Consider the following 6,601-nt stretch of genomic DNA (forward strand, 5'->3'; position numbering starts at 1 on the left):
AAAAAATGGGACAGCTAAAACTGACCACGAACAAACGATATGATGTCTTCCAGAAAGCTCTTGATCTCCAGTTGCTCTGCTCTGACCCAGACTTAGTGGGCCATGATATTGATGTAATCTTGACTAGAAGAAACTGCATTACTGCTATCCTGCAGAGCATCAAAATGAATTTCCTGAGCTGTTGTCCTTGAACTTGCACAACAACAGTTTGTTCCAGCTAAATGGCCTATCTGATATTATGCAGATGGTCCTCTCAATCAAGATCCCGAACCTCTCGAAAAAATGAGATTAACCCTCTCTGGGAGTTGCAGAAGATCGAAGACCCGAAGCTCCAAGATCTGTACTGCACCTTCCCAGACCAATCCACCTACGTAATTGCCATCAGTAAATGTTTCCCTAAGTTGTTGTGCTTAAATGGCCACGATTTACCCCCACCAATTACCAATGATATTGACAGACTCTACTTAATAAAGCCCTATAAAAAAACTAAGGGTCTGATGCGGTGAAGAGTCAAGTCCTGCAATTCCTGCAGCAATATTACTTGATAAATGACTCTGGAGACCGGCAGTGTCTCCTTGGTGCTTCTCACAATGAGGTCTGCTTCTCCCTGACCATTCCTTTCAACCTCAAGATCCAGACCAAGAAGCTTGTTAGAGTACTTCAAAAATAACAGGAATATGAAAAACCTCAAAGACCCTAAACTGCATGTTCAGCTGCTGAAACATACAAAGCGTGACATTGTGTGCTCTCTGTGTGTTGCCCAAAACTCAGCATGACCTCAGCTCCTTTGACTTGGACATGAGGTTCCGGTCAAAAAGCATGATCTCCTGTGTGATCAGGGTGTTCAAAAAAGTGTAAGGAAGGCCTCAGGGCTCTGTGCGTGCCTTCACTTGGACCTTTGTCGCTACCCCGCCAGCAACTCCAGTATGTTCGTCGTGAATGATGAACTGTTTGTGAGGGATGCCACCCCCCAAGCAGACTCAGAGCACATTGTCTACCCAAATACCCACACCCTGCTGCAGCTCTAAGCCCACTCTCTCAGGAGCAGCAAGAAATGCTGCAGGTTTCCTTCAGCCTGTCTCAGATGAGCCTCTGATGGTCTCGGAAATACATGGCAAGATCCCAGATGAGATCTTCACGCAGTGGCCTAGGATTTTGTAAACAAAGCCTGGGAAAGGAGCTTGTAGGTGTTCACATTTTCATCCTCATCATATTTGCTATATTTCTCCTCCAGTCTGAGGCTGCATCCATGACTAAGGTTGGTGGCTGATTGACCTGGAAGCCAAAGTTTACCTTGAAGTCTGACAGTTGTTCTACATTTTCCGCACTCCTGATTCTTGTTTATTTTTCTATGAAAGACTTATGTTGCAAAAAAAGAAAAACAGAGATTTCCATAGACCCATAGATTTTTGCTAAATGCTTTATCTCTAATAGCAAGAAGCAAAAGCTACACTAGCTATCATGTATCAGAAGGAAAGTTTCCACGTAAGCAGATTGTGTTAACAAAAAAAAAGCAGATTTTTTTTTGTTAGATAATGCCATGCTTTAAGAGATGAAGCAACTGTTTTCTACATATAAATATGAGAGTATTTTTGCTTTCAAAAAAATCTAGAAATTATGTTTCTTCACTTAAAAAAATCTATATAATGAAGTCCTTCCTCCTATATTAATTCAATGATCTATCTTTATATATTCTCTGAATACTAAAATATTTCTGTGGCCCATATGTTTTCAAATTGAATCATTTTATTTCTACATTTCATATACAAACTATTACTGCTCCTGAATAAATATGAATATACCATTTTATGATTTCTATATTTTCAGAAATTTGGGCTAAATTTTTAAATATGATGAATCATTAAAAAATATAAAAATGCAATGCATGATCTGAAAATATAAGTGGAAACTAAATTTTCTCTCTGGGAAAAATTTTGTATAAGAATGATTCTTTTTCTTTAATTTTTTCTTGAAAGAAATCTAGACATTTTAAACATCCCAATGGTACAAGCACATGTTCTTGTTAACAGGAGATTTCAAGGCCCAGGAAAGACATCAAGGACTTATATTTTCACCCAGCAAAATGAGTGGCTGGTTAAAATCATGGCCCTTGCAAAAGAAACCTTATTGTTTAACCACTTTATTTATTCTTACTTCCTCTAAGCAAAGGACATTATGTGTGTCGCCAATAATAGTACTGGGAAAAACATACATTCCGAAAGTATGGGGAAACTCACCCTACCTTGAAATTCTAATTTAAGAGGATATTACAGGCCACTCTAGGACCTGCAATTGAAAAACAAAGGTGTGCAGAAACAAACAACTCAAGTCTCAAAGCCTAAAAATAAAGATAGTAAAGAGCCTAAACTTGTGCAGCCTGTTTGCTTATTGTCAGAACGAATGCTGGGAATGCATGAGAGAGTCGAATAAAGAAAAAGTATCGGTGGTAAGATTATGGGTGGTTAATTTTCTTTCTTTTTCTATTTTCCATTTCTTTCCTATGACAAACATATGCTATGTTTATACAATATTTTTAAAAAACTTCTTAAAAATTACTTGTGTTTCTCCAACTATCAATATCTGCATATGGTAACTGAGCCTGCAAGTCTTGTCCTCTGATAGCTGAAGCAAAAAGACAGTGAGTATGCAGAGCTAGGCAATCTCACCAGATTTCAGGGTAAGCTAGCCCTCAATGATTCCTTACATCAAAACAAAATAACTTTAAATTTAAATTCTATTTCTATCAAACAAAGTGGATGAGTTCCCTCCAATATTTAACTCTCCTTACACTAGGTATCAAGACACTATGTATCAGATTAAATAAATAAAATAGGTTCTGATGATGCTGGCTTTGAATGGAAATATCCCATTTACTGAAATATATCTTCCATGGGAAATGATGGAATCATTTTATCACAATTATTTCAGGAATTGAAAAGGTTAACATAATAAAATTCATACTGTGACTAGAATATTGCCTTTGTAAAGAATCCATTTACAGGCTCATAAATTTGCATGTCGCAGAAAGATAGCTGTGGAGTTGCTTCAGCTCGTGTTTACACTGAACAGGATGGACGGCTTTAGGGAAAGTTCTAGTTAGAGTGCTGATAGGCTGGAGGAGAAAAGGCACGCTGCAGTGCAGAACCGCAGCAGAAACAATTGCACCCTCAGAGTCAAGTGCCCAGAAAACTATGAATAGACTAGAAGAACATCGAAATTCCTAAACCTGAGAGTACATATCTTAAAAAAACATAGATCCTAGTCTAAAGACATTATAATCAAATTGATAAAAACCAAAGATTTTAAAAAATCAAAACAGCCAGTGAATGACAACACATTACATGCAGGGTAACACTAATACAAACAGTCACTGAGTTCTCCTTAGAAGCTATAAAGATCAGAAGAGGATAGACCCATATCTTTAGAGTTATAGAGCACTCAGAACTCCAGATCTAGAAAACATATCTTTCAAGAATAAAACAAAGATATTTTCATTCACAAAGGCATATCATGAAGATAAAAGAGAACTAAGAGATACCATTGCCAGAGAATCATTGTGTTGTAAGAAATGCAAAAAGAAGCTTTTGCAGGCTAAAAGGAAATTATCCTTAAGGGAAACTTGGGTCTTCAAGAAGAAATGAAAAATATCATAGTGGTAAACATTATAGTAAATATAAAAGATGTTTTTCTCTTGTTTTTCTTGAAATACATTGTAATAGAGGCTTTATTTCATATGCAGAAGCAACATTTTTGACAACCATAATGTAAAAAATGGAAGGGGGAGTAAGGAAAACGGACCTGTGCTGTTTCAAGTTTCTGCAATGGTCTGTGAAAACTTAAAAGTTAGTTATTGTTGTCCCTAGAGCCACCACTAAGTCAATAGATAAATTAATATTGATTTCTAAAAAGTATTCAAACAATCTTAGAGAAGTCGGGAGAGGAAGAATAGGTGAACAGAGAAAAGAAGGGATATGAGGAAAATAAATAGCAAGATGGTATAGTTTTATCTAGTGAGCTCAACCATCGCATAAAGTATAAGTGGTCTAAACATTCCAAATAAAAAACAGAGATTGTCAGATAGGATTTAAGGGGAAACCTAACTATGTGAGGTTTGTAAGAAAACCACTTTAAGTACAAGCCACAAATAGGTTGAAAGTGAACGGATAGAAAAGATACACCACGTGAAGTGTAGGCATGAGAGCTGGCTTGGCTATATTAATATCTGAAAAAATAGACTTTAAAAAAGACTTGCACCAAGATAAAAAAGAACATTTTATAATGGTGATCAATTTATCAGCAAATCACAGCAATTACAAAAGTATATGTGTTTAATATCAGAGCTTCAAAATATGTGAAGCAAAAGTCAACTGAATTTAAGAAGCAAAAGATAATTCTACCATTATAGGTGGAGATTTGCATATTCTGATCTCAGTAAGTGATTGAAGCACTAGCTCCTTCCCCCACTGAAAGAGTCACTGAGCATAACCCCTAGTCTAGGATGATCCTCATTATATGAGCTGCTTCAAGAGGGAAGCTATATCTTTGTAACCCCATTGATGAAACAAAAATAATGTTTTTTAGGTTTTACAAATGAATAGATCTGAACTACTCCCATTTCTTTTTCTATATATGTTTTGTATTAATGTTTCTTGTCACCCTTTCTCCGGCTCTGAAAAGTGCCTGAGAATCATTTTCTGGCCCTGTCCATACACATTCATCTCCCATTCCATTCTTGTTAGTTTGAGAATCATTTATTTTTTAATTGTTATGTTTTTTCTACATGGCTTCTTCACAACATGTGTGCTGTAGCTCTTAACAGCCATCTTAGCCAGTGGATGGCTTGTTTATTCTGCGGCTGTTCTGCTAATGGACCAAAATGATGGCATAAATAGGCCAATTCACTTTCATGTTTATTCATTTTTCTTCAAAAGACATAAAACAAGACAGAACAATTTTGCTGACAGATGAAATTGATAACAACATTAGACCATAAGCCTGGTCTTTGGAAAAAAAGGCATTAGAGAGTTCTTCGGCCCCCTCTTGAACCCCTCACGCGTCTGCTAATAGCCATGGTCTCTGACCCTCTTTTATGAAGAAAAGATTAAAGCACGGATTTAGCCCACGCTGCCTCTCACAAGAGAGCGGCTCCTTCCTGGGAAGTGAGGCATAGAGCTGGGCTCAGAGGCTGTCCGTCTCCCTCCTGGGCCCAGCGTTTTCTGGTCATGAGCTTTAAAGTAGTCGGCTCACCTCGTTCTGCTGCTGATCTCTCTCACTCAGGGGCAGGAGCACAGGCTGCCCGCCCCCTTCTTTCCTGGGGTTGCCACATACACTAAATGAAAACTTTGTGAGTGCGCTTTGTGAAACTATGAGGCTTAATACAAATATTAGGTATCGTCACGGGTTCTCGATCTAATTAGAAGGAGTGAAAGCGTTAGTAGCACTCTTTTAATTACTTTAGCTCCTTTTGCTTAACCTTCCCTTTTCATTTCCAATGTCTTTACTTGGTGCAATTAGGCCTTTTGGCTCCATGTGTTTGTGAAAAAGAATGAAAAGATATCTTCCATTTCCTAGAAGAACATACCCTGCCCTTTGTCTGAGTGTGATTATATAACCTGAAGCATATTCTCTGATCTTAGAAAGTGGCCTTCCTCTGATTCTGATTCGATTTATACACCTGAATTGATAGAATAAGTCATGCCTGCCTTCCACGAAGCATTCTGAAGGTTTTGAATGCCTTCCTTCCCCTGGGAGACAAACTGGGTACTTGCCCTCCTTATGCTGTTCCTCTGCCACCCACTCCAGGAACTGGACTCATTTCTCTGCTTCTCCACCCCCTGTCCCCAGCACTTAAATATACTTTAAAATCCAGAAAGCTGCACCTGATGGTATATATGTTTATTGGAAAAAAAAAGATATCATAAAGGGTTTTGTATTATTAAAAAAATAATTGTGAGGTATATGCAAGTGTTGGACTAGGTAGAAACAAGTAAAACCAAAAAGTCCTCTTAAACTTTGTCTTCGTGTCGTGCTTTGCTACAGAACACTGTACATCACAGGGCCAGAGTCCATTTTTCCAATAATACCTGAATCATCATTGGTCCAGAAGGTTCTTGGATCGGGCTTGGTCAGGATGTTGGCATGATGACATGGCTCTTTCACCTTGAAAACATAAGGAGAAAAGAAGTAGTGTAAAAATAGCTTGATGATTTCAACTGTTTCAGGAGTGCAGTTCTATGGGCAAGATTCCAAGAATGACGCTAGCACCCATGGCGCATCTGTGCTCTGAACGGGTGACCAACCATCCCACTCTGACAAGGACTGCAGGGTTTCCAGGCTTTTTTTAGGATTTTCAGCCCTGGGCAAGTGGGGATGCTTGGTCGCCTTAGGCCTGATGCAGTTTCGCTGCCAGGGCTCACTGCTGGCTAAGCACGTGAGGGTGGGGTCCAGCCCCCACCAGCACCCTCACTCCACGCAATCTGCAATCTGCAGTCTGCAAACTGCCCAGCTGTAAGCAGAGGCCCTGAACAACGACACCTCATTGTGTAAGAATGCTCACCAGATTAAAAAAAAAGTATTTTGGTTTCAACCTAACAAAAATAAT

At 38.6% G+C, this 6,601-nt stretch overlaps 1 pseudogene; it reads left to right on the top strand.

Annotated features, from left to right (window-relative positions):
* Window positions 1-221: 221 nt before the first annotated feature.
* Window positions 222-1,270, top strand: LOC129066930 (nuclear RNA export factor 2-like; annotated as a pseudogene).
* Window positions 1,271-6,601: the final 5,331 nt, after the last annotated feature.

This window comes from Pteronotus mesoamericanus, unplaced genomic scaffold (genome assembly GCF_021234165.1).
Source record: "Pteronotus mesoamericanus isolate MK-2021 breed Mesoamerican mustached bat unplaced genomic scaffold, CSHL_Meso_final contig_20, whole genome shotgun sequence".
Lineage (NCBI taxonomy): Eukaryota > Metazoa > Chordata > Mammalia > Chiroptera > Mormoopidae > Pteronotus > Pteronotus mesoamericanus.